Source organism: Halichoerus grypus, chromosome 8 (genome assembly GCF_964656455.1).
Source record: "Halichoerus grypus chromosome 8, mHalGry1.hap1.1, whole genome shotgun sequence".
Lineage (NCBI taxonomy): Eukaryota > Metazoa > Chordata > Mammalia > Carnivora > Phocidae > Halichoerus > Halichoerus grypus.
In genome coordinates, this window is record NC_135719.1 from 28706534 (window position 1) to 28734179 (window position 27646).

Below are 27646 nucleotides of genomic sequence, written 5' to 3' on the forward strand. Positions count from 1 at the left end.
CTTCGAAGTGCAGGTATTAACCGTATTGACCTAATTATATGCCGAATTATGTTGTATATACAGTATCATGAGGCTTTGAGCGTATAAAATAATATCGGGACATCCTTTTTTTTCCCCTTCCACTTCTAGTGCAGACTTGATACTATCAATCATCATATGGCCATTGGTAATTTAATCACATGTTTTTTTTTTCTCCATAGTCAGCTAACAAAGATGCAATAGTTGCATCTTTGCACCATCTTAGTGGGTAAGAAAAGCAAACTAATCTATCTGGGTCACACAGCAGAAAAAAAACAGCAGGAGCTGGTGTTTTTGTAAGTGATAATAAACAGGGGGTATTGGTGTAATGCAGCTGACTATTGTTAGTAGCAAAAGTGGAGGATGGTGGTCGTGGCCATGGGGCTGGGGTGCTGGCCATGACAGGGCTGGTTTTGGGAAAGGAAACTGAAGCAGAAATGTCAGAACACACTCTCGCTCTTACACGGGACTAACAATCACAGTGTACACATCCTACCTACATGACCAAAACCTGGCATTTTCAAGTCTAGTTGTAGTGACTATCAAAGGAGCATTAATGTTCCAAGAAGACAAAGATAAGACCCTGCCTTCAGGGAAATTATGCCTTAGCAGGGGTGATGACCTGAGTGGGCACCCTGCTCTAAGGCATGGCTGGTAGGGGGCAAATGCCCAAGGGAGGGTCAAACCTGCATGGAGGAGGAAGGTCAAGGAGAGGAGAGGTGGAGGAGGAGCATTCCTGATGCCAGTTCCTATCACAAAATGCAGACATTCCAGCATGGATGTGTGTATTAGCAGTAACATCAGCATGACGAATTCTGGTTGTGAAGAGGGATGGGAGAGCAGGGAAGCAGCACACGTGGAGCCCCTGAGGAGCTCCAGGTGCAGCCAGGGGTGTCATCCTCCCCAGGCCCCAACAGGACACAGGAACTACTCTGCCATTTCACAAATAGAAAGTGACGCGTAGTCTGATTACAGCATTTAGCCGCAGTTCCTCATTTGATATATCACGGTGTTTGCATGTGGGCCCTCCAATCTGTTTTTTTCCCGCTGAGCTGCATCTCCCATGCAGGGCTGCCCTGCACACAAAATCTGGTCCTGGCAGGGCCGTGGACCCTAATCCTGCTGGTGGGGCACTGTTATGGGGAGCCAGCCCACTCCCGCCCTACTGTGCTTCTTCCGCCCAGTGGAAAGAGTCTTTCCTGCTGCTTCTGCCTGTTCCCTACCCTTCCCAGAGCCCCCCATCCATGGTTCCCACTATAAGGCATTTGGGCCCAAGTGGGAGAGCAGGCCTCGAGTTATGTGTAGCTCCAGTAGGCCAGGCTGCAGCCTCATCCTGCAGGACAAGGGTGTGTTCCCATTGCATGCATCTGTTAGAGGATCAACTCGGACCACACTGACAAGGCAGGTGTCCCACCATCGGTGAAGGACCGTACATTCTGCTTTTCTCCCCAGTGACTTCTCACTGCTGATCTTCTGGCTTGCTCATGCCTCCTCTGCATTCTCCTATTGCTGCCTCATACTCACGCTCACTTAGCTATGCACCTGACCTGTATTCTTAACCAGTGAGCATCCTGGTTCTAATTGTGCTGCACCTCGTCACAGAGATTCAATCAATGTTAAGTGAGAATGAAAATGGAAGGAGGAAGGGCGGCGGCACTGTCCACAAAAGCCTAGCTCCCAAATGCTCCCTTCAAAGATTTTAAAGAATTCCTCAAGGAGTCAGTACTTCAGTGTCCACGCATGTGGAAAGATTGCTGATGTGGGAAGAAAACAAGACAGACGACAGACACATTCATCAATCGTTTAGAGAGTCAGAGCCCCTCAAGATATGCTTCCCACTCTGTACAGTTCCCCAGATGGCAGCTCAGGAAAACCAGGAGTGTAAATGGTGATTTATAGACACATGGACCAGGGAGGCCTCAGTAGTTAGCTTGGCATCGGTGGGTTGTACAAGTTGTATCTAAAAACAGGACATCTAGGGGATAGGGATGGGGTGGGTCCCTGGTGGCCTGGAAGTAGGGTTTGGTGGTCAGAGATCACATGCATCAAGCTCCCCTTTCTTCTTTTCCATTCCAAGTCTCCAAGAGTCCTAACTAATGTCACCCAGAGTCGGGATGGCCTCACCACCACAATGGATGGGCCGAAGCCCAGATGGAATCGATAGGCTGAGTGATCATGGTGGCCATGGGCTGTGTGTGTCCCTGAAGCCAGGACACTCATCTCGAGGAAGGAATTGGTTCAATGGAACAGTCAGGAACACAGGCTTTGGGGCCTGGGTCCAGCCCTGGCTCCACCTTGTAGCTATTTCTGTGACAGTGAACATGGCATTTTACCATGCGAAACCTCAGATTACTTTTCTGTACAACTGGGGAGACTAAAATCCATCTAATGGGAATTCTTAGGAAGGTTAAGTGAGACTAGGAGGTAATGTCTGTAAAGTTCTTAGCACATGGTGCTTAGTGTTATGATCATTCATTACAAGTTTCTGCTATATCTAACTTCTATCACTTGTGATTGAAATCCAGTTAGTAAGTGGCAACTGAGATTCAAATCCAAGTCTGTTTGATTAAAACCCAAGCTTTTGAGGCTATAGTTCCCTCGAACCTGGTCTTGTTTAGGGCATCACCGCTTATGGTTATGGACTACCTTTCAGACCTCTTCCCTGCCTTGCCCATCCATCATGACCCTTGTCTTCTTCTCTTGCATCCCTCACTCTCGCCAATGTTTTCAGCTGCTGCGTCCTTAACTCTCTTCCCCACGCACTTACCTGTTCCATGTGAAATTCTTATTCAGGTGTCACTAAGTCCATCTCCTAAACACAGCAGGCCATCAGGCCCATGGGAAAACAGCAGAAGGCTTCACTAGGACAGGGACATTTAACAGTCCTTTTTATCTTACACTCTGAATACTCCATGTCCCCTTTTCTGGCTGCTTGCCTTTTCTTGCCCTTAAAACACATGGGTTCCCCCCATTTTTACTCTTTCTTTTCTTCTCTTAATTTATATCCTCTTTTTGAAGGTCAAGTCCATCTCTATGTGAATAATATTAAATCTAGTTATAATTTGTACCCTAAGCTTCAAGGCCAAATATCTAACTCTGGCAGAAACTAGTTGACTATCCAATTTCTAGTCTCCTCTAATTCTTTCTGCACAGAATGCTGATTTATTTGAGATTGCAATTCACACAGCTAGAAATACTCATTTTTCTCCTTTAGCCAACCTGAGATCTTCAAAATATGTTTCTGTTCTATCTCTCTGTGCTTACTTTGTTTCTTCTTCTGGCAATATTTCCTCCAGGCAGCAAAACAGTATGACTATATGAAAGAAGACCTCAACCCAGGGAATAAGGAAGCTGCCTGTTATTTTTTTTCTTTTTGGCTATGCCTCAGTTTGTGCTTATCACAATACAGTAGGTTTTCGGATTACTAACAAGCACAGGTTTCGTGGTAAGTACCAAAACCTCTTGTATAGTTTACCGATGAAATATTCTGTGCTTTAAACTTCTAATTCATTTGATTTACTCTTAAGAGGAACATCAAATGAGGTCAGAGCTCAAGTTAAATTTAACATATGCATTTTGGCTCTCAGTGAGGTGTGTGCTGCTTTAATTTAGCACAAAAGTATCACATTAATGCAGGGAAACTATAAAGCAGAGACACATAAGCTCAAAGGAAGATGTGAAACAGGAACTGACTAAACTCAGGGGGAAAAGCAAAAAAGAGTCAAAAATCCTTTCTGAAATGAAGTTAAATTATATGGGAGCAAAGAAAAAACAGACCACAGACAGGACCATAAAAATGAAAAATAGGGTTGGCTCAGTTGGTTAAGTGGCCGACTCTTGATTTTGGGTCAGGTCATGATCTCAGGGTCATGGGATCGAGTCCCACGTGGGGCTTCACACACACAGTCTACTTGAGGATTCTCTCCCTCTCCCTCTGGCCCTCCCCATACTTGTGCTCTCTTTCTCTAAAATCAATCAATCAGGACTCTGAGAAACAAACTGAGGGTTCTAGAGGGGAGGGGGTGGGGCAATGGGTTAGCCTGGTGATGGCTATTAAAGAGGGCACGTACTGAATGGAGCACTGGGTATTATATGCAAACAATGATTCATGGAACACTACATCAAAAACTAATGATGTAATGTATGGTGATTAACATAACATAAAAAAAAAAAACTAATGATGTATGGTGACTAACATAACATAATAAAATAAACAAAAGGAGAAAAAAATAAAATCAATCTTTACAAAAAAATGAAAAGCAAAGTGGAAAAAGTGAAACAAAAAATAAAAGCTTACAGAGAAATGGTAAATATAGAATATAGGGAAAGACATACAACATACACATAACTGGAGCCTAAAATATGAAATCTAAAATAATGGAAAAGAAAAAAGAATTTAAAAACTATTTTAACAAAGCAAACTTCTGATACAAAGATTTGATTCTATATATTGAAAGGGCACACTGCATAAAACGAAGTTGTCTTAGTTTAATCAATACCAAGATAGATCCTTATAAAATTATTGTGTCTTAAAGATAAAGAGAATTCTTTGAATATTTAAGCAAAAAATGAGGAAAATCAGGCTGGTAACATACTTGTTGGCAGCCACATTCAATGCCTGAAGTCAGTGGGGTCACATCTACAAGATACTGAAAGAGAGAAAGAAGTGTGGGCTAAAAAATCTTTATGCCCATCGAGGCTATCCTTTCATGTATAAAGGCTGCAGACAAACCATTTTAAACATGTACGAGTCCAGGAAATATTACTCAAGTGGATCTTCCTTGAGAAAACTACTAGAGGATGCGTTCCAGGTAATCAAGAGATGAATGGGGGGTTGGCAAAGAGACAGGCAGCAGTAAATTTATTTAACTGTATATCTATGAAAAAGCAAAGGTACAGATACAAGCGCAAGAGGAGAAAGTCAATAGACTGCTAAGCAAAAATGGTACAATCAACAGAGTGGTAGAAGGCAGAAAGTAGAATCAACTGACAGTTGCCTCAGATAGGCTACATGGGAGCACAAAATAATATTTAGAGTTGAAAGATCAAATACAAATACGTAAACATTTTTAATAGTACAGAGGTGAATGCCAAAAACCAGAGAAAAGATATACTACTGATTAAATTGGATGGGAAGAGACAGAAAAAGAGGAGGGAGGAGGAGGGAGATACAAGCTAATTTTATTGAGGCAGATCATAGGAACAAATATTGTCTAAAGAAAAAAAGGAAATGGGATGTTACATAAAGGTAGAACTTTAAAAAGTAAATCACTAGATAAAAAATGCAACTTTTCTAAATATCAGAAATATATTTTTAAATAAAAAGCTAGTAAAATATATTGAAAGACATTTGAAATACTTATACATAAAAATAGAAAATATGATAGAACTAAGAACCACCATATCTGTCAGAGGTCAATACCTTTAAACAGACTTGATGCAACTCTTTAAATAAGAGGATTTTCATATTATTTCATGAAGCAAAGTCTAACTATTTGCTGTATATAAGAGACCTATTGAGAGCAAAGTGATTCAGAAAGGTTGCAACTAACAGGGAAGGACAGAGGTGTATCAGGTTTACCAGGCAAAGATAAAACAACAAAAACAAAAAGCAATATAGAGGACATGATCTTACATCAAACAAAGTAAAATTCAAGCCAAAAAGCATTATTTAAGATGAGGAAGGCCACTTTATAACCCTAAAGGGTTCAAATCATAATGGAGATGTATTAATCATGCTCTTTCTTTTCTGTAGTTTTGAGGTCTTGCTGACCCAGGAGGCACTGCCCTTCTCAGGGCTATCTGATTCTTCATGATAGCAAACTACCTCCCTGCAAGTGTGCCTTTTATGTGCAAACCAGATAATCCAAACCCCTCACCCCAACCATGTATGATTAGGCTTTCACACTCAGGGCAAATGCTCCCGTCTGCTGATCACCCAGGGCCAGGTACAACTTGGGACAGCCTCTCCAGCCTGGAGCCTACTAAAATTCAAACTAGCCAATCCTAAAACTGCTTATCCTGCTTACACTGCCTTACCTGTTCCTTCCTGCAGAACCCACACTAAAGGTTCTTGCTCATATTTCCCCCATTCCCTGTGCTTCCTGACTGACCTCGTACTCCTCTGTGTGGCCCTCGTGGCATGCCTCCTGTTCCTAGGGAACTTCCTCCTTCGTGACAGTGATTTCCAGGCCTGTGTGTCTTACCAGACCTGATTAGAACAAATCTCAGATACATATTAAAACAGAAGACATAAGAAGCATGAATATATACATACTAAATAGAAAAGTAGAAACTTTACAAAGCAGAAATTGCCATGAAACACTGAGATAAACACACTACCTTTACTATTAACAAGAGAATGCCATAAATAGCAGGATAGATTATAATGTGGGAACAAACAGCCTCCAAACTCTTGAGGCCATAACAACGAAGGCTTGCTTTTTGCTCAAGCCATGAGTTGGCTGTGGGTTGGCTGAGCTCTGTCATACCTTCTCATTTCAGGATTCAGGTGGACAGAGCAGCTGGTCTTAAAAACTGACTATCAGTATGACAGAGGGACAAAAAGCCCTGGAGTATCTCCCATTAACAATCAAATACATTGGCCCAGTAGTGACCCCTCACTACTGTTCACAACGCATGGCTCAAACTAGGCACAGGGTCCCATCCAACCACAGGAGCCAGGATGGGCACTTCTCCCATGCACACACAAGGGGGGGAGGGGTCAGATTATGGTACATTGTCCTTCAACAGTGCTAATGACTAACACAGGATGTAAAATTAACATACACACACAAAAGATAGCCTTGGGATGCCTGGATGGCTCAGTTGCTTAAGCGTCTGCTTTCGCCTCAGGTCATGATCCCAGAGTCCTGGGATCGAGTCCTGCATCGGGCTCCCTGCTCAGCGGGGAGTCTGCCTCTCCCTCTGCCCATCCCCTCCACTTATGCTTGCGCATGCTCTCTCTCTCGCAAAAATAAATAAAAATCTTAAAAAAAAAAACCCCAAACCAAGAAACAAATACACCGAGAAACCATTTTACACATATCAAAGTGGTGAATGCAAAAGTTGGCAACCCCACCTGGTTACCAAGTTTGTTGGTAAACAGGCTCACTCATCCACCTGCTGCTAAAAGTACAGAATGATATAACCCCCACACAAGACAATTTCCCAGCATTCATCAAAATTACAATGCATTTATCCTGTGACCCAGGATATTCTATCGAAGCAGGTCTTTTCAAGAGTACTGACGAGCCTGATGTAGAAAAATCCAAGGTCATTTCTCTGTCCCCCATCAGAAAAGCTCTCTCTTCTTGACTTACTCTTTCTGTGGGGAGGAAAAGGGAGGGATCTAATGTACAGCATGGTGACTGTCATTCTCTTACTTCTAAGACATTGCACGCCCCTAGTCATCCTCTTATTTCAGTGGCTGCTCTACTCCTTTCCCTTTAACAGCACTTCTTCCTCCTTCATGAAATCCCTAGATGTTGTCATTCTTCAGTGCTCAGATCTGGGTCAAACTCTGTTGGGAGGTATTTGAAAGACATTTTTACTTCTGACTTAAAGGACTGTAGACTTAAGAGGAGAGCTGACCTGTGCTGTTATTCCCTGATCTTACTGACTGGAATTGCAGACATGATACCTGGAGCTGTGGCAATCATCTTGCAAACATGAGGTAACAAGCATGAAAAGGCCAATTGCTAAGAATCCTGAGTGAGGGGGAAGAAACCCTGAATAAGAATCTGGACAGATTACTGCCAGCAACTCCCCAACTAATACAGAAAAAAGAGAGAGGACAGAGGCCTACACTGAGACCTAAGTGTTAGGCATGAATCTGACAGGACACTCAGGACGGGATATAACTTGGGACTTGGAGGATGATCAAAGGTGCTCTCATTTAGGCTGAGACCTGAAAGAAGTGTGAAAGCTATTCTGGCAAAGACTCAGGAACAGGAGGAGCAGGGGGAGTGGGCTGGGAAGAGGACAGCACATGAATAAAGCTGTAAGTGAAATGACCTGGTACATTAAGGCACTGAAGGTAGTTAAGATGAATACGGGCCCAAGAGGAGCCAGGAGAGGCTGCTTGGGAAGGATGCAGGAGGGAAGATGGAGGTGTTGGGACAGAGCGCTCCTTGAGGCGTCTTGTGAAGTATGCTCTGGGGTTTGGACTTTATCCCAAGGGCAAACATGAGTCACTGAAGCATTGCCAAAGGAGTAGGGCTTGATCAAATTTTTATAGAAAAATAAAGTATTTGCATTAAAAAATTACTCTGGCTAAATAGCAGAAACTGCATTAGAATTGGGGAAGCCGGAGGCAGAAAGAACATTAGGAGGGACCTGTAGCAATACAGATGAGAAATGAGATGGCCTGGCCCAGTGACAGTGAAGATGGAGAAGAGGGGGGTTCTCCTCCTTGCTGGACTGGAGGGAGAGGGAGAGGCGAAGGCAGGTGTCTAGAATCTCGCGGACTGCTCAGGAAATGGCTGGCTGAGTTACGGTAATCCACATCTGGAAGATTACTCAGCCATTAAAAGAATGAATTTGCATATACAACTGATTTGAAGGGATTTCAGTGAAGTAGTTTTGAGTGAGAAAAACAGTATGATGACAGTGTGTGCACCATAATCACCTTTAGTGACACAAAGCAAACACAGCTCTGCCTGGTCCACATCCAGCATCATCATGCCTTAGCATCCAAGGTCAATTTTGCACACCCCTGCTGCCTTTGCACACCCTTGCTCATCCCAGGAGAGAAGTGTGAGTAAATGCTCCTGGAATTCCCTTCTCAGTAGAGTTCTGGCAACAGCCTCCAATGATAAGCATTCATGCAAGATTGATTGGAAGGCTGAGCACAGGCTGGTTTTCTACGGAAGGTTGCAAGCAGATGCCTGAGCAGAAAGCAGATGGAGATTGGCTGTGGCTTTGGGGCAAACTCCTGAGAAGCATCTGCTTGGCAATCCAGCTGCTGGGGTGGGTTGGGGGGGTGTCTTGTGATTCCTGAGGCTGCAAGGACTTCCAGTGAGCACCAGTGAACCTCCCACTGTGAGCACAGCTTCTCTGATTTCATGTGCTTTCTTTGGTTTATGAACATCTAGTTCTCTTTCCTACTTGGAATACCTAGAATGACTTCTGTCTTCTTTACCAAATGCTGATGGATACAGAATTTGGTACTGGAAATGGTTCTAGGAAAGCAGAAACACAAAGATGAGACTAGTTCTCTGATGCTGTAGAAAAGCCAACAGCTGTTATCAATGGACACTGTGATGCAAAGATGGGGTATAAGGACTGTGGTGGGTGAACCTCCCTGACTGCACTGGGGAGCATGTAGGAAAAACAGTCAGCAGTAGGACAATGAGCAGGAAAGACTGGATTTTGAAAACCGGAGAATGCTTCGTGGGTTCTGATTAACCTGGGGTCCTTGACTCTTCAGTTTCCAGAGCCTCCTGATCAGCAGAAGCAGCCCCTCCTCCCTTGACCAAGACTAGTATCCCTCCACCCATTGTCTGAAGACCTGGCAATGACATCTTCTGAGCAGGTGTGTTTCAGGGAGACATCCAATTCACCTTAAAACCCAGGTCTCTTAAAAGTTTTCAGATTCATGACTAGGAAGATGGCCTGGGAGAAAGTCCCATACACATCAAAAGAATTCTAAGGTTTTTGCCAGGAGAAATCTAGAGTGCATAGGATTAGGTTTTACAAATGTTAAACTGAGAATTGACCAAATGTGCCAATGGCAGAAGCAAAAGACTCTGGACTCCGGGAAACAAATTGAGGGTTGCAGAAGGGAGGGGGGTGGGGGGATGGGGTAACTGAGTGATGGGCATCAAGGAGGGCACATGATCTGATGAGCACTGGCTGTTATATGCAAATAATGAATCACTGAATATTACATCAAAAACTAATGATGTACCACATGTTGGCTAATTTAATTTAATAAACAAAAGGTGCAGAGTCTGGAAATGAAGGTTTGGGTACTGGGTGATGGCAAGGGGAGCAGGGCAGGTGCCACGGAAGAAGGTGTTACAAACTCCCCAACTGGAGTATGCAAGGGGCAGGATTCAAGATATGGTTTGCATATTTTCTCCCTTGCTTTGTTACTTATCTTTAGGTATATATGAATCAACTCATGCCCTTCTTCCTTCCTTGTCACATAACATAAAGTAGGCTAGGTGTGATTAAGCTCCTAATTTAGTCTTCAAGTTATAGTTTACCAAAGATGGGTCATGGTCTCAACCAGGTGAGGAATGAACACAACTCAAGATGGGTTTGGGACGTATGGGACTTTGTATCTCCTGTAGGTGGTGAGAAGTGAGCACATCTTCAGTTGTATGGGGGAACTGGCAGGATGTGATGTTATTGTGGTTGCTTGTTAATATGGATCAAAGATATGTATGGATGAGGATATGAGCAAAGGGATGGAGAGTGCTAGAGAGTCCACCGCCAACTCAGTCACTGCCTTCCCTACACTCCCTTTTTCATTTTCCTCTGCAAAGTAGGGCAGAAGCCTGCAGTGACATTCCCAGAACTGCTTTCCTGATAGGCTCCAGGTTCTAAAGGAGAAGCACTCATGCAAGGTTTGCAAGGCTGCAAGAAGGAGAAGCCATCATGCTCCAAGGCCAGCTGTGGGCAGCTCCAGTGAACCCCATACTCAGTAGCTTGTGAGTCACAGCTGCTTCTAGGAGAGTGCCTACAAAGGAGCTGCTCTGTGCTTGGTGTAGTATGTAGCAACAGCAGCAGCGTGGCCCCTCTGACATTCCTGAAGTTGACAGTGACTCCCAACTCACCTGCTTCTCTCTGTGGCATCCCTGACTTTTGTTTCATCAACCCTTCCAATGGTGGTGCAAGCCTCTAAGTGCCAGTATTAAAATTAAAATGCATCTCACTTGCAAACCTAAAGTGTCTTAGGTGTTCCTAATAGAGCTTGGCTCTGTTCATACATGTATATACATATGTCTGTCTCTCTCTGTTTAATATATATTACATATGTATCTGCAGATGATTATTTGAGCTTGGGGAAAAATATGGAAGGTTGTTAATATGGGTTTCTAGTAGTTGGTGATGATATGCATAGAATGGAGAAGGAGGGGGTAGGGCAAACAAGCAAAAAGGATTTTCTAGAAACAAATGATATGTATGTTATGATCCCATTATGCAAAATTATGTATCTGTGTGTATGTGGATGAACATATTAAAATTGAGAAAGGTAGGTGGGTCTAGAGTAGACATTCTGCAGGAATTCTGAAGGACGAGGCTATACTGGTCCACCCTATACCCTCTCTGGGGAGGAAGTTTTGCAGCCAGTTACTATTATGTGATTGTCATCTAACCCTTAATATTACTCATACCTATTTGTCCAGTTTCTTTCCTCCAAGATAGAAGGACCACGGAAGTGCAGGGGTATGGAGAGAGACCAGAGAGACTATGCAGAGGGTGGACGCTGTTCGGCAGGAGCCATCAGCCTCAGCTCTGACAGTTAATTTTTTTAAAATGAACTAAACTTTTTAAAAAATTGAAGTATAATCAACATACAGTGTTATATTAGTTTCAGGTGTACAATATAATGATTCAACGATTCTAAGCATTTCTCAGTGCTCATCTCATTAAATGTACTCTTAATTCCCTTTATCTATTTCAGTACCCCCTCCTTCCCTCTGGCAACCACCAGTTTGTTCTCTGTATTTAAGAGTCTTTTTCTGTTTGCCTTTTTTTCTTTGTTCGTTCATTCGTTTTGTTTCTTAAATGCCACATAGGAGTGAAATCATATAGTATTTATCTTTCTCTGACTTACTTCACTTAGTATTATACCCTCTAGTTCCATTCATGTTGTTACAAATGGCAGGATCTCATCCTTTTTATGGCATACACACACACACACAAACACACACACACACATACATGCCACATCTTCTTTATCCATTCATCTATGGATACGAGTACTTGTGTTACTCCCATATCTTAGCTATTGTAAATAATGTTTCAATAAACATAGGGATGCATGTATCTTTTCAAATTGGTGTTTTTATACTCAACAGTGAAAAACTGGGAGCTTTCCCTGTAAGATCAGGAACAAGAAAAGGATGTCCACGCTCACTACTTTTATTCAACATAATACTAGAAGTTCTAGCTATAGCAATCAGACAAGAAAAAAATAGGCATCCAAATTGGTAGAGAAGAAGTAAAACTGTTGCTATTTGCAGATGACATGATACTATACGTAGAAAACTCTAAAGATTCCACCAAAAACTACAAGAACTGATAAAGGAATTCAGTAAAGTCACAGGATACAAAATTAACATAGAGAGATCCGTTGTATTTCTATGTATTGATAATAAAGTAGCAACAAGAGAAATTAAGAAAATAATCCCATTTACAATTGCACCAAAAATAATAAAGTACCTAGGAATGAACTTAACCAAGAAGGTGAGAGACCTGTACTCTGAAAACTATAAAACACTGATGAAAGTAACTGAAGATGATATAAACAAATGGAAAGATATTCCATGCTTATGGAATGGGAGAACAAATATTGTTGAAATGTTCATGCTCCCCAATCTACAGATTTAATGTGGTCCCTATCAAAATACCAACATTTTTCACAGAACTAGGACAAATAATACTAAAATTTGTATAGAATCACAAAAGACCCTGAATAGCCAAAGCAGTCTTGAAAAAGAAGACCAAAACTGGAGGTATCACAATCCCAGATTTCAAGATATACTACAAATCAAAACAGTGTGGTACTGGCACAAAAACAGACACACAGATCAAGGGAATAAAATGAGTTTAACTTGGATGGAAGTCTAAATTCTATACATACAGTGTAAATAGCTCAAATATTTATAAATTTAAAACATGGCTATGGTGTATTAAATGTCAAGTCCTGATATGACTGAGAACGGGGTTTTCTACACACACGCCTCCCAGGGCTGTCCGTAAAGCAGGCATTCAGTCCTGATGTCCTGCGATTTAACCCATGTGATCAGAGGTGGGTGCGTGAGGGTGCAAAGAATAGCAAGTGTCAGGCATGAGGTTCTGGAGCTTACAAACAGAGCATAACTTTTAAGTATTTCCAAATGCTTGGGCTCTCTACACTCAGGATGCAATTCATCTAAACAGTGATTATCACAAGATGTGATAAACCATTTTCACAGTAGCTGAAGGACTATCTAAACTGGACAGTCAAAAGCTACAGGACAGGGATGGCTCCCATGCTGCACCCTTAGGAAAGCCATGGATCCAACGTGTGGGCTCCCAGTTCAGGCAGGTACCCATGGGCGCTGATGATATAAATATGAATGAGGACCGATGTGTGTTTCTTAAGAGCTGACAGAGCAAGAGGTAAAGACAGGCATGCAAACACCTGCTGTGGACCAAGGTAAGAGAAGTCTGTATGGAGAGCTGGGGGTCTGCAGAGGGGACCATGTGCCCCATTATTTGTGAATGAGGCATGGAGGTTCCCAGAAAAGGAACAGGAAGGTCAGTTCAGGGGAAGAGCATATGCAAAGGCTCAGAGGCTTGCAAAACCAGTTTCTGCCCCACAAATTGCACAGATGTGGTGGGGTTCCAGGGAGGTGGGAGCTGATCAAAAAAAAAAGAAAAGAAAAGAAATGGCCATGAAGTGGCACACAGGAGCTTTATGGGGTGATGCTTGCATGTGGAAAGTTTCTCACAGGAGGAGGCTGTGTACCAGAGACCGCGTGGGTGTTTCTACTCAGAAGGGGAGGAGGGCAGGGGAACTCCCAGGAGAGAGGGGGGCAGAGGGGAGGCTTCTGTGTCCAGGTGATGTCACTCAGCAGCACCATGGGGAGTCTGGGGCAGAGAAGTCCAAGGGCAGCAGCAGCCTGGGCTCTCATAGCCACAGGCTCTATCTTATCAATGGCCAGCAGATGCTGGGGGAAGATTCACGGTGAATGCAAAGCAGGAAGGCTCTCAATGTATAAAAAAAATCTGCTTAAGTGGGCTATGTTTAAAACAAATGGATGTGTGAAAGTTTTGAGTTTGGGCTGGCAGGTTTGGGGCGAAGGGGACTCAGCCTGCAGGGAAGAAACAACCAGCTTTGGAGCCAATACAGAGATCTTTGGCTCATTCATAAAACAAGAGGTCAGCAGGGCTGCCCCACAGAGTTTGACCCTAGAGGACCAAAGTGATACTCTCTCGGGCGGAGTTCTAAAAATACATGTTTTGATTTCAAAGTCTGAGATGGATTTTGTAAAAATATCACTTGTTTTAGAGGACAAATAGATGAATTCCGTGGCTGGCTGTGCCCAGTCACCCACCCTGCCTTGGTCCCTGGTGTCTAAGCAACACCATCCCTACCACTGCTTCCGTGGGGGTGGAGACCTGTCCCCATAAAACCTCGTGGTGCAGAAAGTAGAGCTACCTTGTGGCTCGGTCTTCTCTGTAGCCAAGCCCCCCAAGCTACTCACTCAGGCAGCAGCTGAAGCAACTTCATCAACTCAAGTCAGGTCTTCCAGCCTTTAATCTTAAAATCACATTTTACAAAGAATCTGAACACTGATGTTCATAAAGTCAAAGATAGTTAAGTCAACTGCTAAAATAAAAGATTCAGTTCTGATAATTAAGGGGTGCTCTGCTGAGATTGACGGCCACCTTCTAATTTGGGGACTGTCCACCCTGAGTGTGCATCCTCACTCTGCATTCTGTGCCTTTGATCTGCACAGTATTTAAGAAAGAAATGCACTTCATTCAGTTAATCTGTTTCAGTTAAAAATTCCTGAGGCAGCTTTTTAAAACTGAAATCAGACTGAATCCTGAAGATCTGAGAAATAAATCACGGTCTGTCTCGTGGAGGTTGGCCAACCTGGGGAGAGTCTGGTAGACACCAAGAAGAGTCTTGATTATTTGTGGTTTCTAAAGAAATCCTTCTAGCTCTTTCCATCCAATTCTACCAGGAAGCCTGCTAGCTTTCCTCCCACAGCGTGTATATACATGCTAACAATGGAGACTACCTCAGCTATGGGGTCCAGGCTTCACAAAGCAGCCAGGTTCTTCCCTGGGGAGCTGGGGGGCTCTGGAGGAAGACCGGCCCCGCTGAGCCCCGGCATAGTCAGACACCCACCATGGGCAGTTCATCAGTCCACACAACTGAGACAGAAAGGCTGTGTGGCCTCCCAGGATATTTTCTGCTTGTTCAGATTCAGTGAAATCCTGCCAGGACGCTATGTCTACAAAACGGTCCAATCATAACGATGTAAAGATCGGGATTCTGGGCAGCAGGGCCTGCCCCCTGGTGGAGAAGGCAAGGTGCCCAGGAGAAGCAGGACAGAGCTGGAGGCAGGTGCAGAGCCCGCTGTGCTGTGTAAGGCCTGTGTGTGCACCCAGCAGGCATTCAGGGGGTGCTTACTATGTGCTGCTTTAGTACGCTGGCACCAAATAGCTCCCTGATAAGGTGAGAGACTCAAACAGGTAAGAGTCCTGTGCTGTTCGGAGGATAGCATTCTCCGTCATTAGAACAGCAAGGTCAAACCCTGCGGGGGCGGGGGAGGGGGCTGCGTGGCTGCAGGTCCACGTGAGCAAGGTGGCCTGTGCACAGATTGTGCAAGGTGGGGTGTGGCAAAGACGCAGGATTTGATTTTGGGAGAGACTAGACCCTTGGTAGACTCACAAGCTGCAGAAAGAATGTTCTGACATTCTTTTTTTTAATTTAAAAAAATTTTGTGGTATCACACGCAGCGGAGTGAATGCCCAGATCCGTGCTCAGTTTGAGGACTCTGGTCGAGTGCACGCACGTGTGTAACCACCGCTGCCGTCCGGAGCTGGACCGCGTCTGTCACGCCCAGGAGGGTGTTGTGTCCCCTTCCAGCCAATGCCTCTGTGGTGGTTTCCTGCTGCTGGGTAATGAACGGTCACACAGATAGTGGCCCGGAGTCCTGTGGGCTCGGCGGGCTTCGCTGCTCTGAGTCGCACAGGGCTGCGTTTCTTTCTGGAGGCTCCAGAAGAGCACCCACTTCCAGGCTCATTCCCGTTGTGGCAGGATTCAGGTCCATGCGGCGATAGCATGGACTCTTCAGCTCCTTGGGGGCTGTCAGCTGAGCGTCATCAGCACCCCCAGAGACCACCTTGTTCCTTGGCCCATGGCCCCTTCCTCCATCTTCAAGGCAGCAATGGCGGTCAAGTCCTCTTCCCACTTCGAATCTCTCTGAACTTTCCTTCCACGTCTCTCGGAGTCTTCTGCCTTCCTCTGTTGCTCTCAAGGGCAGAAGATTATCCCCCAGATAGTCCAGAAAAATCTCTCTATTGTAAAGTCAGCTGATTAGCAACGTGCATTTCACCCGGGAAGCCCCTCTGCAGCAGGACCTAGATCAGTATCTGATTGCATATCAGCGAACGGGAATCCCGGGGGGGCATCTTTGGAGTCCTGCCTTCCGCACAGCCCCCGTTTTTGAGCTCCTTCTAAATGGAGTCACGCAATATTTACTTTGCTGTGTCCGGCCTGTTTGCTCCGATTAAGATCTCTGAGAGTCACCCATGTTGTAGCACGCACGAAGAGTTCATTTCTTTTTATTGCTGAGTAGTACTCCATCGTATGGATACACCGCACTTAGTTTATCCATCTACTTGTTGAAAGGTTTGTGGGTGGTTTTGAGATTTAGGTGATTATGAATAAAGCTGCTATGAACCTTCATGTACAAGCTGTTTTGTGGACACATGTTTCTTCAGTAAACACCCAAGAGGAGAATTGCCGGATCAAGGGGAGAGTGTATTCTTAACTTTATAAGAAACCGCCAAACTGTTTTTTAAAGTGGTTTTATTATTTTGCTCTCTTACCAGCATTTACTCCACATCCTTCTACCACTTGGTATTGTCAGTCTTCTTAATTTTAACCATTTTGGTGAGCGTGTAGTCATATTGCATTGTGGTTTTAATTTCTATTTCCCCGATGACTGATTTGAAAATCTCTTCCTGTGCCTACTGGTCATTCACCTATCTTCTTTTTAAAAAGTCTTCCACTCACTTTTATATTGGGTTATTTATATTTTTATAATTAGTTTGCAGTTGTTACTTACATATTATTTATATATTTGTAAATTATATTATATATTTATAAATTACATTATTTTATATATTTATAAATTATGATTAATTTGTGGTTGTTATTTATACAAGTACTTTATCAGATATGTGTTTTACATCCCAGTTTGTGGCTATTATCTTGAGATTGTCTTTGGAATGAACATTTTTTATTTTTAATGAAATTCAATTTATCACTTATTTTCCCTTTCATAGTTAGTCCTTTTTTTGACCTCTCTAGAACATGTTTGCCAACTCCAGGGTCAAGATTTTTTTCTTCCATGCTTTCTTCTAGAAGCTTTATAGCTTTTTTACATTGAGATCTATAACCTATCTTCAAGTAACCTGTATGTATGGTGTGAGACAGAGGGTCAACCTTTTCCTGTTCCACCTGCCCTCCCTCCCTCCTTCCCTCCCTCTCTATATTATTTTATAGTTATTCCAGCACCTTTGGTTGAAAAGACTTTTTCCTTTCCCTTAATGAGTTTTTTTTTTTTTTTTTAAACAACCTCAATTAATGGCCAGCACGGGGCTCCACCTGGACTCTTTCCTGTTCCACCATGCACTGCTTGTCTCTCCTGACCTGAGCACCACACCGTCCCGATTACTGCAGCTGGAAGTCAGGCACTGTGGTCCTCCAGCTCTGCTCTCCCACTGTAGGGCTGTCCTACCTCAGGTCCTCAGAGAGTCAATCAATCCCAATCAAATTCCAGCACTTTTTTTTTTTTTTGAGAAACTGATAAGCCTATATTTTAAAATTTCTATGGAGATGATTTATATTTTACATTTCACTTTTTAAATTTTTTATTTAAATTAAATTTAGTTAACATATAGTTTATTATTAGTTTCAGGGGTAGAATTCAGTGATTCATTGGTTGCATAACTCTCTCTCTCCCTCTCTCTGAGAAATAAATAAAATCTTAAAAAAAATAACACCAAGTACTCATCACATCAAGTGCCCTCCTTACTGTCCATTCCCCAATTACCCCATCCCCCCACTCCCTCCCCTCCAGCAACCCTCAGTTTGTTTCCTAGAGTTAAGAGTCTCTTATGGTTTGCTTCCCTCTCTGTTTTCATCTTATTTTATTTTTCCTTCCCTTTGCCTGTGTTCATCTTAAATTCCAGTTGGCAGTCTGAAGAAGGGAGCAGAGGGAAGACAGCAGCAGACTGCGGTGCTTGGACTGCGGGTCCTAAAGGTGAGGCTAGGGCTTCCTGCAGGGGAGCCAAGCAGCAATTCCTGAGGCTTGGCTGTGCAGGGTCAGTGAGAGCAGCAAGACTCTCAGGCTTTCAGAAAAGCAGGATGTTTCCTGCTGCCCATGGCCTGGGCTCAGATGGGCTGGTGGCCCTGGAAGTTCACCTGGGACACAGCAGTTATGGGGGCCTGGGGAGCCTCATGGTTCTGCAGCCGTGACACTGTCCTCAGCGGAGGCTCAGGCTCTGGCCCTGGTGAAGGAGCTCCACGGATCTGAGCTGTGGGTGCTCCTGAACATTTCAGGCAAGACCTATATTCAGAAAAGTGTCTGCGAACAACCGCCAGAGCAGTATGAAAGGGAGAGCTTCACCCAAGGTACATGACGTCAGGCGCCGGCTCAGGCAGGTGCCAGCAACGTGGCTCCGAGGAAACTCATGGCTCCCACTCAGGAATCTACAAGAGGAACCCCAGGGCTAGGTCAAGCCGGGCAACCATGCTGAGGGCCTTGACAAAGCCACATCCCTCACCTCTGTGCTTTGGGCTTTGGATAGGCTGGTGGGCTGGAAAGTAGGTCCTGCCTGACATTATCAGGCTCGCATGAGCTATCACAGCAGCCAGAAGCTTCTGTGAGCAGAGGCATGAAGAATAGGGGAGCCTAGGAGGATTGCAGGGCTGAGGAGGGTGGAGGAAAAGGCTCTGCCTCTGGGTGCAGTGTGCCGAGGATGTATGGTCAGATCAGGAGGAAGCCGAATCTTTTATATTTGTCTGCTTCTTTGCTTTCGCTTTGATTTTAGTTTTTTTTTTTTTTTTTTGTGGGAAGGATTTGCATATTGGGTGAGAGGTAGAACTCACTTTCACTCATTCACTTTCTCATTCATTCATTCATTCACTCTTTGAATATCTACTCTGTGTCAGGTGTTGGGCCATTTCACACATGACATCTTCTTGAATTCCTAATGGCAATCTTGCAGTAGTGGTATGATGAGGATGTCTGTTTTAGCATTGAAGGAAGCCAAATAGCTTAAAGAAATCAAACAGTTTGCTAAGCTCACACATGCAGAGGGAATGCCCCACCTGGAACTGAGAACATCTAAAATCCAGAGCTCACTCTCTGAATGATGACTTCCTGCTGCCTCCCATACCAGAGCTGGCCAATCTACAGGCCTGGGAAGTGGAGAAGGAAGACAAATATTGTTCCAGTGTCTCAAGAACAGGAGCTGGCGTGGAATAGTTTCATGCACATATTAAGTTCAGATTTTACTTTTATGTTTTGTGTATTTCCCAAATTACCTGCCAGTATGGTAGAAAGAGACAAATTGAATTCTTAATTTCCATAAACAGAAAATTGTACATAAACTCAAAAATTATGTGTGCATTCTTTAAAAAATATATACATACATATAAATGTTTGCAATGTTTTCAGTCCCTCCTGAAGCATTTAAAAACTCTTCCATTTCTCTTCCCATCCAGATGAGACCCTCCTACCTTGCTCTCATTGATATGATGCCCCAAGGGGAGCATCAGAGAGAACAGGGAGGGGCTGGGACACAGGATCTGAGGCACATGCAGGGGCAGGGGCTGTGACTGATCTGTAGCAGTGCACTGGGATGTGGTGTGTGCATGTGCTGTGTGCACAGGATACTATACATGTGGGGATAATACATGGGGTGGGGGTAGAGCAGATACGGGGTACGTCTGTGCTATGTGCATATGTAGTGAGTGTATGTAGTATGTGTATATTGTGTAGCCTGTGTGTGGAACGTGCTGATTCTGCATGTATTTGTGGTGAGTGTAGCATGTGTGTTGTGGTGTGTTGGGGTATAGAGTGTGTGTGGATGTATGTGTGGTATGCATGGTTTATATGGCATGTGTGTGGGGCTGCAGAGCATGTGTGGTACATGTGATTGGTGTGTGATATATATATTGTATGTTGTGTGTGCATATTGCGTGTGAAATAAATGTGAGGCGCCTGGGTGCATGGCGTGTGTGTGTGGGGGGGCATGTGCCTGTGTGTAAAGTGTGAATGCATGTGAGATATTTGGACACATGTGAAATGTGTGCCCCTGTGATGTATGTGCATGTTCTATGTGTATTATGTGGTTAGCATGTGTGCTCTGTAAAGTGTGTTTGTGTTGTGTGGGGAGAGTGCATCTGTGATGTGTGGTACATGGCATGTGTGGGGAAGTGTGTGTCGTATGGAATGGGTGTGTATCTGCGGTGGGGCATGGGCGTCCAGGACGAAGAGGGTGGTGTGCATGAGTGTGCTGCACGGTATGCACCCGTGGCAGGTACAGGTGGTTAATGTGCACTGTGTGGGGTGTGGTGTGTGTCATGGGTATGTGCTGTATTGTATGTGAGTGCACAGGCTCCTGAGGGCAGCCTTGGTTCCCCAGGTGGCATCCCAGCTATCAAGGACCCTGGGTAGTGAAGAATGTGGGAGATACACTGGACACAAAGGGGTGTACTGGGAACAGTGGCCATGCACTCAGTCTCATGAGGTGACTGGCATTTGAAATCCAAGCTGCCCTCTTCTGAAACACAGACCCAGACCTCCTGGGCAGAGCAGTTGACCGATTCTCTTCAGCAGTCCGGGCCTGCATCCTGGGTGCGGGGCTGGGGGCAGTTCTAAATGCCTACTGGCCTTAGCAGTATGGAAACTGTGCAGGTGGTGAGGGGTTTCCTGGTTGGGAAAGCCATTAGGGAGTGCTCTCATGCTCACCGACCCCATCACTGATCTCCTGCTGGGAACTCAGGCCTACAGTCATGGAACAAACGGATTAAAGCAGAGAACAATCAATTATTTTTTCAGACTCATTTTCTGAAATGGCTTAATCAATGCCTCAGGCCAAGCATTCGGTCGATTACGTGAGGAACTCCAGTGGCTATGCTTCTGAGACACGGCCACAGTGCTGTAAGGGGGAGTCCACAGGCCTTTGCTTCTTGTGAGCAGGGCCCTCCCACCGCACTTCCTTTCTCCAGCCACTAGGGAGCCTGTGCTGACTGCAAGGACAGAGATTGAGGAAGGATAAGGCTCACATTCCCAGCACTGAATTCTGTCTAGTGCCACCCTGGGGAACCCACAAGTGCCGCCATCACAAAGGCGAGAGTATCAACACCAACAGGCCTTTCTGGATACTGCTGGAGTCCAGTCCCCACTGCAGCAGAATATTATTAGGAACAAAGCTCATTTACCTCAACCAAACTTAAACATCTAGTTGTTCCAAACTGTGGAAAGAGCCAAGATGTCCATCGACAGATGAATGGATAAAGAAGAAGTGGTATATATATACAATGGAATATTATGCAGCCATCAAAAGGAATGAGATCTTGCTATTTGCAACGACGTGGATGGAACTGGACGGTGTTATGCTGAGCGAAATAAGTCAATCAGAGAAAGACATGTATCATATGACCTCACTGATATGAAGAATTCTTAATCTCAGGAAACAAACTGAGGGTTGCTGGAGTGGGGGGTGGGGTGGGAGGGAAGGGGTGGCTGGGTGATAGACACTGGGGAGGGTATGTGCTATGGTGAGCGCTGTGAATTGTGCAAGACTGTTGAATCACAGATCTGTACCTCTGAAACAAATAATACAATATATGTTAAAAAAAAAAAAGAAGAAGAAGAAGATAGCAGGAGGGGAAGAATAAAGGGGCGGAAATCAGAGGGGGAGACGAACCAAGAGAGACGATGGACTCTGAAAAACAAACTGAGGGTTCTAGAGGGGAGGGGGGTGGGAGGATGGGTTAGCCTGGTGATGGGTATTAAAGAGGGTATGCTCTGCATGGAGCACTGGGTGTTATATGCAAACAATGAATCATGGAACACTACATCTAAAACTAATGATGTAATGTATGGTGATTAACATAACAATAAAAAATTAAAAAAAAAAACCCATCTAGTTGACCTGCAACCACAATCACTGGTTTGGCTCCAGTGAGCTACACACATCCTAACATTCTAGTCATAGCTGCTGTTGGCTTGCGATGTCTAGCCCAGTGCAAATGCAGAAGAGCTTATACTTCCTCTAAATATCCCTCCTGCTAGAGCTACAGGGCTGTTGTGGAACTTTGCCTTACTATTTTACACTCTTCACTTGCAAAGCCCTGGTAAGTGTACTTTAGGCTCAGGGAGATAGAGACAAAGTAGTGCAGAGTAGGGCAGGTTTGTAGAGGTGTCCGTTTTTAACACACACATGAGCATGCACAAAGGTAGAGAGCTGGAAAAATATTAAATTCCTTTCAACATGGGAAGTCACTTCTTAATACTAGTGGTACATGGAGTTGTTTAAAATAAACTGGTCAGGAGGTAGATGGCTAACAAAATTAACTGTATTTTCTAACATGACTAGCAAAATGCAAACAAAGGTAGATAATCTATGCTCATCGTTTTGAGAAAAATTTCCTCTTGCAAAAATGTGGAGGTCACACAGTGGAATTACACACCCTGAGCAAAAGCCATCTGTGTAAACTACAACACTACAAAGATATAAAAACTGATGCCAACAGCTGTCACATTAACTATCTAATGTACAACTTCTGTTTCGGAAGTCAGCAGTCTTCTGTTCAATTTGGCAAAAAGAGCTACAATCTGGGGCGCCTGGGTGGCTCAGTCGTTAAGCATCTGCCTTCAGCTCAGGTCATGATCCCAGGGTCCTGGGATCGAGCCCCGCATCGGGCTCCCTGCTCAGCAGGAAGCCTGCTTCTCCCTCTCCCACTCCCCCTGCTTGTGTTCCCTCTCTTGCTGTGTCTCTCTGTCAAATAAATAAAATCTTTAAAAAAAAAAAAAAGAGCTACAATCTGAGGATTGGGTAGGTGATATTTACAACCACTCTTTTCCACACGTGAGTTAAGAAATAATATTTTATTTCACTATAGAATGCTGACATCAACCAGCTTGGGATTCTTTGATAGAAAAAGTCATACAAAAAAGTATAATATGCTTATTCCAATACTGGAACATTTATCAGTGATATCACAGTAAACAAATTCAAACTATACTCTGAAGTTTTGTTTCTGGAAATGGAGGACTAGGTTGTTTCAGACAAACACTCACACTGGAATAACTAGGAAACATGGCGGAATGTAAGTAGGAAGCTGTTTGATGACATTGGGGAGTACAAAGGCAGTAAAGAATTTTAAGGCTGAGATCCTGGAGGGGATGCAAGATGAGAGAGGTGAGCCTAGCCCTGGAAGCCACCTCCCCATTGTGGATACCGCCAATGATAAAAGCTATGGCCGAGAAGCTGAGAAGTTGAGCAGAGCTTTCAATAGATTTTCTGGATCTGGGAAGACAAAACCCCAAATTCAGGTCCCACAAAGAAGAACAGATCCTGGTCAACACCCCAGGCTTTCACCTGGGAACCTAGAGAGCTAGACCCAAGTCAGAGCGAACTAAGAATAGAGCATCCATAGCATGGAAATAAGTCTAGTTTCAAATCACTTAAATCCCTACTTGGCTTAAAGTGGTCTTGAACTGATAATACCCCCATCCCAGCTGTCTTGAATAAGCAAATTTAATCCTCTCTGGAAAAAAGATAAAATCACCCAGAGCCTAAAATTATATCTCAAAATTTTAATATATAATATCCAGCACTCAATTAAAATGATTAGGATTATGAGAAATCAAGGCAGGACAGAAAAATAAGAGAAAAGCAGGCAGTAGGAGAAGAAAAACAGGAGATCTAGACAATGGAGTTATTAAATATATACTTTAAAATAATTATAAATAATATGTTGAAGTTAAAGACTTTTGGCAGGGAACTGGGAAATATAAAAATAAGCCAAGTGGAAACTCTGGAACTGAAAAATAGGATAACTAAAAATAAGAACTTGGTGGGTATGTTTAAGAGCTGACTTGGTACCCATGAAAAGAGAATTGATAAACTGGAAGATAGGTCAGAAGAAAAACTCCGGTCTGAAGCAGAAAGACACAGACAGACAGACACACAGACACACACACTCAGAGCAGGGCACAAGGGTGGCAGGTAAAGGATATAAGCACAAAAGCATAATAAGCACAAGCACAGACAAAGACCATAGGACCCAAAATATGTATAACTGAGTCCCGGAAAGATAGAATATAGAGGATGGGATGGAAGCCACACTTAAAGAAGATAATGATAGAATTTTCTAAAATTAATGAAAGATAGGGGCACCTGGGTGGCTCAGTCGTTAAGCGTCTGCCTTCGGCTCAGGTCATGATCCCTGGGATCGAGCCTAGCATTGGGCTCCCTGCTCCACCGGAAGCCTGCTTCTCCCTCTCCCACTCCCCCTGCTTGTGTTCCCTCTCTCACTGCATCTCTCTCTGTCAAATAAATAAATAAAATCTTTAAAAAAGAATTTAAAAAAATTAATGAAAGATATCAAGTCACAGGGTCATAAGTAGTATGAACCCCAAGGAGGAAAACATAAAGAAAACACAAGGAGGCAATTTATAATAAAACTGCTAGAAACCTAGGATGAAGAACAAAATTTTAGAAATAGTGACGAACAAACAAACAAAAAGACATATTACCTTCAAATGAGCAATAAGAAGGTAGATAGTTGACTTCCCAATGGAAATAATGAAGGCCAGAAGAAAATGGAATGATATCTTCAAAGGGCTGAAAGAAAATAAATGCCAATCTAGATTCCTATATCTTGTAAAAGTTACCTTTCAAAAGCAAATGCAAAATGAAAAAATTCCAGATAAACAAAATCTGAGCGCATTTATTGCCAGTGGGCCACACTAAGGTAAATACAAAAGGGTGTTCTTTAGGTAGAAGGAAATGAACCCTGTCTGAAGCTCAGAGATGTGGCAAAGCATAAAGAGCAATGGACAGTTTTTCTGTGTTTAAATTGAGTACTGACTCCATACAAAATAGTATTTCTTTAAGGGTTTAAAATAGAATCCAATTATGGGACACCATTAGCATAAAAGGCAGGAGGGGGTAAGTGGAATTAAATTCTAAGTTCTTGAACCTGAAGTGTGATAAAAGTACTAATTTAAGGGAAACCACTGTCAAGGATGCATGTTGCAATCTTTGTAGTTCCTGCTAAAAGAATAGTAAAGGGATGTATAGCTAAGAAACTACAAAGGGAAAATTAAATAATAAAAATTTTGACTTCTACAAAATAAGGCAGAAAAGATAAAAAAAAGAAAAATAATAGATAGGACAAACAAAAATAAAACGGTGAGATGTTAGATCTATAACCAAATATATCCGTTATCACATCCAATGTAAGTAAACTAAATACTCCATGTTAAAGACAGATAATCAGCAGATTTAAAAAAAAATATATAACCAAATATATCCGTTATCACATCCAATGTAGGTAAACTAAATACTCCAGGTTAAAGACAATCAGCAGATTAAAAAAAAAAGAACTCTAATTACATATTGTTTAGAAAAGCTACATCTTAAATACAAGGTGTCAGAAAGGTTGGAAGTAAAAAGATAGAAAAATATATAGTGCAAACACTAACCAAAAGAAAGCTAATATAGAAATACTAATATAAGAAAAGGAGGTTTTTAATGAATCTTTAATAAAGATAGAAAGTGAAAATTTAATAAAGATAGAAAAAATATTTATAATGATAAGGGGGTCAATCCAACACAAGATTGAATGTATTTAACCTCAAAGTATATAAAGCAAAAGCTGACAGAAAATAAAAGAGGAATACACATGTCCACAATCACAGTTGGAGATTTTAATCAAGTGCTTTCAGTAACTGAGAACAGGCAGACAAAAATAAATCAGTACGGATTTAAATGCAGCCTAGTGCTGGCTCCTCAGCAACGGGGGATCTTACAGTTCACACCACAGGCATGTGGCCCTTGTGTTTCAGTTGTCGTTTTGGGTGTGTGGGACAAGGACCTGGAAGCTGGCACCTCCAGCTACTCTCCCCTTCATTCTCTGTCTAAGTCATAAACTGAATCCAAAAATGGCTCATTGTATCTTTATCAGCTGAACCAGTGTGTGTGTGTGTGTGTGTGTGTGTGTGTTAGACAAAAATCAATAACAAGAAGATAATTGGAAAACCCTCAAATTCTTGGGAATTTAGCAGAAATGTCCAGCCTTCAATATAAATACCTGAAAAGAAGAGGCTGAACTGAACATCAATAATCTAAGTTGGGGGTTGGCAAATTATGGCCCATGGCTGATTCCAGCCTACCCGTTTTTGTACAATGCATGAGCTAAGAATAGCTTTTAAATTTTTAAATGGTTAAAAAGAGAGTATGTGACAGAGACCATATGTGGCTTGAAAATAAATGTACTTACTATCTGTCCTTTTGCAGAAAAATGTTTGCCAATTCCTGATCTAAGTATCCATATTAGTTTTTAAAATAGAAAATTTAATAAAAATATAATGGAAGGAAAAAATGGAATAAGGAATAGGTAAGACAAAGAAAAATAGTGAATGATAGATCTATAACAAAATATATCAAGAATTTATAAAGATCAGAGCTCAATGAAAGAGACAACTAACAATGGAAAGAATTAATAAAGCCATAAGGTTATTCTTTGAAGAGACTTAAATTATCAATAACCCTGGCAAGCCTGATCTCTCTATATCCATCTCCACCTCTATCTATATGCAAAAGAAGGCAGACACACAAGAATATACACTGTACGATTCTATGTATACAAAGTCCAAGAACAGGGGCGCCTGGGTGGCTCGGTCGTTAAGCGGCTGCCTTCGGTTCAGGTCACGATCCCAGGGTCCTGGTATCGAGCCCTGCATCAGGCTCCCTGCTCAGCGGGGAGCCTGCTTCTCCCTCTCCCTCCCTCCCCGCTTGTGCTCTCTCTCTTTCACTCTGTCTCTCAAATAAATAAATTAAATCTTAAAAAAAAAAAAAAAAACAAAGTCCAAGAACAGGAAAAATTAACCTAAGATGTTAGAAGTCATGACTGTGGTTATTTCTGGGGAGAAGGAAGGTTTAGTGACAGAAAGATGGAAGGAAAGGGACTTCTGAGCTGCTGAAAATGTCATAGTTTTTTATTTGATAGCAATGATGGTTGCATAGGTGGTACGCTTTGTGAGAATTCATTAGGCTGTATACTTACACTTTTTATAATTTCTGTATGTATGTAATACTTCAATAGGAAATTTAAAATATCACTTTTTGTATCAAATTTCAAAGACTTTGTATGTCTTATTAGGTTTACTTTGAACCAGGTTTTGCACATTGTCACATGGAAGGTGGTTACTTAGAATATGTACTTGATTTTAAAAAGCTATTAATACAAAATTCACAATTTCTCTAGAGTTTCCCACATTCAGAAGTTACTTGGCAGTTAGCTTAGTTATTTGGCAGTTAGTCTTAGGACTCTATTCAGAGAGCACCCCCATGTCCCACCTTCCTGTTCAACCAAGCAGGTCTGTGCATTACTTTCACTGGGGCTTGTCACTGAAATACT

The 27646-nt window shown here is 42.9% G+C and overlaps 1 protein-coding gene across 3 annotated transcripts in view; it reads right to left on the reverse strand.

Annotated features, from left to right (window-relative positions):
• Window positions 1-27646, reverse strand: part of OTUD7A (OTU deubiquitinase 7A) — a 367779-nt gene that overhangs the window by 91746 nt on the left and 248387 nt on the right. The window lies entirely within an intron of this gene.